Below are 7,819 nucleotides of genomic sequence, written 5' to 3' on the forward strand. Positions count from 1 at the left end.
GCCCCCGACCCCTCCTCAGCTGTCCACACCAGCACAGACCTGGCCTCGTCCAGCTTCCTGGAAGCCAGCCGGCGACATCCATCTGGGCTCAGATACCCCTGTCGGTCCTCACGGCCCATTTCTCCACTGCCGCCATCTCTTAGTTTTCTCTCTGCTGACCAGGCTTCGGCAGACGGCAGCCGTGGCCCTGGTCCTGTCCTCCGTGCTGGCCTTGTCTCCTTCCAGAATTCTCAGAATGCTCATTCTATTAGCAAAGCGCTGGGGCCCGTGCCGGGCACTGCCGACCTCACCTAGGGAGGCAGCGGTGAGCAGCACTCAAGGTCACGGACTTGCAGGGAGACCCCCCAGCTAACAGCCGGTTCCAACTGGACAGCAACTCGGCTCCCTCTGACTAGACAGGCATCAAGCCCCTGGGAACACCCACACGTGCACTTGGAGACGTGCGCGAGGAAGCCCCCCCAGCAGTGTCTACAGTGGCAATCACCTAGATATGTCCCGAATCCACCATGAGGTGCATGAAGGAATAAACAGGAGCAGCAGCAGCATCTAAATGTAACACAGAGTGAAAAGAGCAAATTGCAATCACCATATACCTACCTGATGCCACCTCCATAAAATTTTTTAAACACATGAAACAGGTACTATAAAAGGTCTCCAAATGGATTTGTAAGAAAAGGGGAAGACTGGACCTATTACAGGGGCGCCTGGGTGGCTTAGTCAGTTAAGCATCCAACTCTTGATCTCAGTTCAGGTCACGATCTCGTGATTTGTGGGATCGAGCCCCTCACTGGGCTCTGCAAAGCATACCTGACACATCATTTAACACCTGTTAATCCTGGGGCAGGAATGGGGGAGTTTGTAAATGACCCTGTGTGGCTTCCTGTTTTGTGTCTCAGATCTGGGCGGTTCATACCACACCAAGAAACCACCCCAAAACTCAGCATATTCTAGAGTCTGGCAAGTCGGTCTGAAGGATGCAGGCAGCAGAGAGCTGGCGGCCCTCACGCTGTGCCCACATGCCCCGGCTTCAGAGGGAGGCAGGCTGCCTGTGTCTTGCACACACTTCAGTAGTCTAGTGCTGCCTGTCCTTCAACTTAAGGAATGTGCCGGAACCCACCACCTCTGCCGCCTCCAGGCTGCACTGCCAAGCGATACAGGCTCAACCATCAAACGATCCAACAGCCATGCCGTCCAGCTCTCAGGCACTTCCCCAGAGGTGACTGGTGTGGCCCTTTCAACAAGCACGTGAGAGACCCGAGGCCTGGCCCACCACCACACTGAAGGCCGAAGCACTGGAGAGTCGGAGAAGCCCCAGGCACTGCCGGAGCGGACTCAACAGCTAGAAACGTGACAGTCACAAAACCAACCGAAGTCACAAAGCTGACGTGAGGTCAGTGCCCGGTATGTGTCAGGTTCAGAGGTGGGGACTAATAACTGGCCACACTTTACATCTCACATCATGTTATTTTCATAATAACCAGCTCCACGAAGACCCAGAGAGGTCAAGTGTCCCTCCCCCCCCACCCCAGCCCCCGGCAAAGCCACACAGCCAGGACGCCCCAGGATATACCTGGTTCCTGATTTTCTAATGTTCCCTGACAACCTCCCCAGAGCATTCCTCTGCCAAGAAAGCTCTTTTTATGATGAGCACTGTTGTCACAGTCTCTGAAAATCCAACGAAGAGTTTCCAGGGCCCCTGGGTGAGCGGAAAGCTGGAAGCTTGTCCTCGCTAATGTTTATTTGTTTATGTCATTGCCTCCTGCTAAATAAACCCAGGCCCTACTTCTGTGTGACTCAGAGAGCTCACCAGAGCAGCTGTTCTGGTTGGAGCCAGATAAGCCTCCTTGGGGGAGGGAAGGATCGGGGCAGTTCCTGGTAATCAGGTAGAGCTGAGCCCCTCTCCCCAGAACCCCCACCCCGTGTGGAGTCACGGATCAGGGCAGAGAGATAGACAGGAGGGAAAGACCCCCACCCCCAGCCACTTCCGTGCAGAACCAGCTATCAACATGGCCAGCAATCTGACAAGACAAAGCAAGGGGACAAAGCTTCCCTGGGCCCCCACCGCCCCACCACCACCACTAGCACAGGAAATAATCCACTTCCCAGAGAGCAACCAGAGCGGAATGGAGCCCCGGCTCATGGCCAAGGCCAAGCAGCTCCCAGCGGGTCCACCGCAGCCACTCTGGGTCCCGGGGCTGCAGACACAGACCGTGTTGGGCCCGTCTGCCCAGAATGAGCCCCAGTCAGCGTGGCCCATCGACCAGAGCCATTTCACCGCCCGGCTCTGGGCCCCAAAGCCTTTACCCCGAAGTTTCCATTAGCCGGAAACAGAGAATGCATCTGGAAACGGTTATCAGTCAACAAAACCCTTGGTCTTCATCCCGCCCTACCTGTCCTAACTGAATATACCTCTTGGGTCCTAAAGCCAGAATAGTGGGAAAAACTTTCTTTTTTTGTTTGTTTTTAAAGGCACGTGGGTCTTCTTTCAAATTTCTCACACAGCTCCGTAGTTCCCCCACCTTCAGATGGCTGAAGATTATCCTACAGCTTTTTCAAAAATGCTCCCCTTCTCCCATGGTGGCCTGCCTTGCCCGCCCTGGTTTCTCCCAGCACCCTTCCTGGGTGCCTTCCACACACCCTAGGGAAGACTCAAAGTCGCCCGCTCTGGCCCAGACTTCAGTGGCCAAGGCCACAGTCCTGCCCCACTGCGCGAGAGCTGTTTTACGGAGCTGCTATACTCCTTTGATGGCCTCCAAACTCACTCAGGGATAACGGGGGGTTGGAGAAAGGGTGGGAAGTCAAGCAGAGACCCTTCTGGAATCTGCTCCCTTCATTAACTTTGGAATTCCTCCAGCCAGTGTTTTCTCAAGGCTTCTTACCCTGAACATTCATTCACCTGGGACAAGGGGGCTATAATCCTCACATCCACAATCTCCAGCTTGAAAAGCCAGGATCCAGCTTCCTGGGATAAGCGAGAGGTGAGGCCCTCAGGCCCCCACAGGGCGGCACTGACATTTAGAAAGTAATACTATACTAGCTGACCACACAGAGGGTAAGAACTAGAGATTCAGCAGTGTCAAGGTCAACTTTACAGATAAGGAAAGTGAGGTTCAGAGAGGTTTAGGAACTAGAGCAATGTCATGCAGCTATGAAAGAACAAAGCTTCAAAACCTGGTTGTATTTTGCTTCAAAGATCACATCCTTCCAACAGCTGCAGCTATCCCTCAGAAGGGGCAAGGATTTCATAAGACACTCCTACCCACTCCGTGAGGCAGGATTCTGTTGAGGCCTGGAGCTCAAATTAGCAGTAAGGCCTGTGTGCCATTCAGGGATTGTGCAGTGCATCCAACACTAAAAACACTCTAAGCTGACTTCCCTACATCACCGCGGAGATGAGCCCTTGCTAATGCAGCACCCCTCACCAAAATGCATGTGCCTTTTGGTTCCATTATGGGCTGAGACATGGTAAGGCCTCAATAAATGTTTGCAAGGTACATGGTCAAAGACCTAGCAATGTAAAGGTCTCCTGTATTTTCCGTAAAAGCCCACAAAAAGCACTGTCCATACGCTGTTTAACAAGCCTCGTACAAAGTCTACATCTTGGGGCACCTGGCTGACTCAGTAGGTGAAGCATGTAACTCTTGATCCCAGGGCTGTTAAGTTAGACCCTCACACTGGGTGTAGAGATTACTTAAAAATAAAATCTTAAAAAAAAAAAAAAGACCACACCTTGTAACAAGTTGTTTTTTCAGTGTTTATGATCCAGAAATTTTTCTCTTTCAATGACAAGCAGGTTTCCCTCATTTAAGATTTAAAAAAATTTTTTTTAGTATTTATTTATTTTTGACAGACAGAACGTGAGCGGGGTAGAGGCAGAGAGACAGAAAGACAGAATCTGAAGCAGGCTCCAGGCTCTGAAATGTCAGCACAGAGCCTGTCACGGGGCTCAAACTCACAAACCATGAGATCATGACCTGAGCCGAAGTGAGACGCTTAGCTGACAGAGCCACCCAAGGCACCCCTTTAATATTTATTTTTGAAGGAGAGAGAGACAAGAGTGTGAGCAGAGGAAGTGCAGAGAGAGTGGGAGACACAGAATCCGAAGCAGGCTCCAGGCTCTGAGCTGTCAGCACAGAGCCCAACGCAGTACTCAAACCCACGAACTACAAGATCATGACCTGAGCTGAAGTCAAATGCTTAACTAACTGAGCCATCCAAACGCCCCAAGGTTTCCTTCATTCAGACCAAGAGGCAACGTACAGCCTATGGACTAATTGCTGACTCTGATAAATAAAGTTTTATTGGAACACGTCCATGCCCATTCATTTACATACTGGCTATGCCTGCCTTCCGGATACAGAGACAGAACTGACTAGTGGTGACAGAACTGTGTGTCCTGTAAAGCCAAAAATATTTACTACCTAGCCCTTGATACGAAAGTCTGCCAGTCCTTGACATAAACAAATATAACTTCTCCTGCTAACTAGGAAGTCAGAGAGGAATTTAATGTTACATTTTAGTAACTCATCCTCAATGTTCTGTATTTCTAGATGCCTACGGGTTTTGATCTTCTAATTCCATTTCAACATTTTATTTAAAAATAACTGGAATTCCCTCAGTGCATATTACATGTCAGGCACTGAAGTAAGCCCTTCAATATGTTCTCTCATGTAATTCTCACAATGAACCCATGGGGTAGGTAATATTATTCTCTGTTTACTGAGGGGAAATGAATGAAAAAATTAGTGAATGAGTCATCAACTGATTTCACAGGGGGAACATTTACTATTTCATAATTCAACCTCTACAGTCAATACAGGAGTCGACTGGAAAATTTTGGGTGCTCAATAAATCCGAGGATGCAGTGCCGAGATCGATGGCCACAGTCGAATCGAGCAGAATTACGGGATTTTATAAAGCGCTCTTGTTCTGAGATTCTTGTTTTCCATCTAGCTTCCGACTGAGCCGTGCAGTCCGTTCATCATGAATCCTCCGGATTTGGGGAGGATCCCAGGGAAGTCACCAGCATGGCTGACGTGAAGCAGAGCACGGGACTACTCGAGTCACAGAGACACACCGTCTCCCGTGATGAGGCCAGAGCCACGCAGACCGAGCTGCACAAATGGAAGTGAGGCCTGCACTCCAAAGTCTGCCCTCTTCAAGAAGGCTACGTTTACCAGTGTTACCTTAATATTTTTGCAAAAACGCCCTTTTAAACTCAAATATCTATGTCCTAGGCAGTAAAAACTGCAAACTAACAGGACTCTTGTGTCAAGTGTGATCTTTTTCTAAAGCAAGATAAGGTAAGTAAAAAACTATTTTTTTCTTGAATCAGCCTGCCCCTTGGTGAGCTGAAGTCTTCTTGCACACGGTACCACACACTCTCAGAACCATGGGCCCAGCTGGAGAGGGGAGGCTGAAGGCTGACAGATTGGAGCACAGGTACCCGCTTCTCTGCTTCTCTCCAGAGAGAAGCTTAGAAGCTTTCCGGATTTCTCTGAAGCTCAGTCCCTTCGTATATAAAACAGGGCACCACACCCACCTTGCCAGATTGGAAGGTTAACCAGACACATTCCAGGCGTTAAAAAACACCGGCCAGGGCCACCTGGGTGGCTCAGTCGGTTAAGCATCTGGCTTCGGCTTAGGTCATGATCTCGCGGTTCGTGGGTTCGAGCCCCGCGTCGGGCTCTGTGCTGACTGCCGGCTCAGAGCCTGGAGCCTGCTTCAGAGTCTGCGTCTCCCTGTCTCTCTGACCCTCCCCTGCTCACGCTGTCTCTCTCTCTGTCAGAAATAAGTAAAAACAAAAAAAAAAAAAAATTAAAAAAAAAACAAAACACTGGCCGGTAAGGAATTTCATGGCCGTTCACTGAGAAACCTGGTCTCCAGGCTCAGCCTGGAGGAGGAGTCACAGCCTTTCCCTCAGCTGAGCCCGTGTATGCCCCAGGGAACCCAGGCACCCAGCTGGGGGACAAGTCCAGGGCAATAAGCCATCTCCAGGAATGCTGGCGTAGGGCGTCGGTGTGAGCGGGAGGGCAGCACCGCATCCCCCAGCCCGGGACGAGTGCGTGTGCTGCGGGTCACCACGGTGGACCAGGAAAAGTAAGTAAGGAGAGGGTAGGCCTGCTCTAGCAGAGGTCTGGGTGCCAGGGTTCAAAGAGAAACGGGCTCTTCCAAGAAGCTAAGATGGACTTGTGAGACGAGAGGCCAAGCTCCTGTGCTAGAAGCAGACCTGCAAACTGCCCACGGGGCGGCCGAAGGGACTGGAGGAGCCGCCTGGGCACCGGGGACAGCACGAGCAGCAGCAGGACCAGCAGCAGGACCAGCAGCAGGACCAGCACCAGCACCAGCACCAGCACCAACACCAGGACCAGCACCAACACCAGCACCAGGACCAGGACCAGCACCAGCACCAGGACCAGCACCAGCACCAGGACCAGCACCAGCACCAGGACCTGCACCAGGACCAGCACCAGGACCTGCACCAGGACCAACACCAGGACCAGGACCAGCACCAACACCAGGACCAGGACCAGCACCAGGACCAGCACCAACACCAGCACCAGGACCAGAACCAGCACCAGCACCAGGACCAGCACCAGCACCAGGACCAGCAGCACCAGGACCAGCACCAAGACCAGCACCAGCACCAGCACCAGCAGCAGCACCAGCAGTACCAGCAGCAGCACCAGGACCAGGACCAGGACCAGCACCAGCAGCACCAGGACCAGCACTAGCACCAGCACCAGCACCAGGACCAGGACCAGCAGCAGTAGCAGCACCAGGACCAGCACCAGCACCAGCAGCACCAGCAGCACCGGCACCAGGACCAGCACCAGCAGCAGTAGCAGCACCAAGACCAGCACCAGACCCAGCACCAGCAGCAGCAGCAGCAGCACCAGGACCAGCACCAGCACCAGCAGCACCAGCACCAGCACCAGCAGCACCAGCACCAGCAGCAGTAGCAGCACCAAGACCAGCACCAGCACCAGCAGCAGCAGCAGCAGCACCAGCACCAGCACCAGCACCAGCACCAGCACCAGCACCAGCAGCACCAGCAGCATAACCAGCACAAGCACAGGGACCTGCACGAGACTAGCAGCGAACCAGTCGCACCATTCACCACCTAACGAGCAAGTCCAGGGGCCACTGGGCCTGACACACCCAGAAACAACCTGGTTTACACCTGTCATCCCACAGCAAGCGTTACAGTCCCGCTTTCACTCTCGACTGTCTGGGCTTAGAAGAGAAACTGAACCGTTTCGCCACCAGTAAGGGGTATGAAGGCCCAGAGAAGGGAGGTAATCTGCCTGAGATCACACAGTCACCAGGAGACAAGAGGAAGGCAGAAACGTGTCTCTAGCTCCCAGCAGGGAGGCCCCGTGGCTCCGGTTTCCTGCCCTGTGCCCCGGGGAGCCCTGCTTGGCCCTTCCGTGCTCCAGGTGCTTGGAGAGTAAAACACCACACGAACGGCGCTGACCCCACGGGCCCACCCGGAGTTGAAATGGAACAGTATCTCCCACGTGCCCGCACACAGCGTGGCTTTGATACACGGTGGTAATTTCCGGGCCGGCGTCCACAGGGCACCACACTGCACACGTGGGGCCGGGACTCGGCAGCCAAAAAGGAGGAGCCAGGCTGAGTCTCATTTCCCAGTGTGGCCGAGCCGTCTCCTGGGGCAGAGCCATCCCGGTCCTCCTGGGAGAGGCGGGCGGTGAGCCAGGCCGCCACCATGGGTCTGTTCTTGGAGCCACCGAGAGAAGGAGAGGTGGGTCGTGCGGGGAGTGGGGCCCCAGGTGCCAGGGCGGGAGGGCGGGGGGAA

General features: G+C 53.4%; 1 protein-coding gene across 10 annotated transcripts in view; it reads right to left on the reverse strand.

The window, feature by feature from the left end:
• LOC144231576 (uncharacterized) overlaps positions 1-7,819 on the reverse strand; it is a 150,874-nt gene that overhangs the window by 77,204 nt on the left and 65,851 nt on the right. The window lies entirely within an intron of this gene.

The sequence above is a fragment of the Crocuta crocuta genome, unplaced genomic scaffold, assembly GCF_008692635.1.
Source record: "Crocuta crocuta isolate KB4526 unplaced genomic scaffold, BGI_CrCroc_1.0 scaffold260, whole genome shotgun sequence".
Taxonomy (NCBI): domain Eukaryota; kingdom Metazoa; phylum Chordata; class Mammalia; order Carnivora; family Hyaenidae; genus Crocuta; species Crocuta crocuta.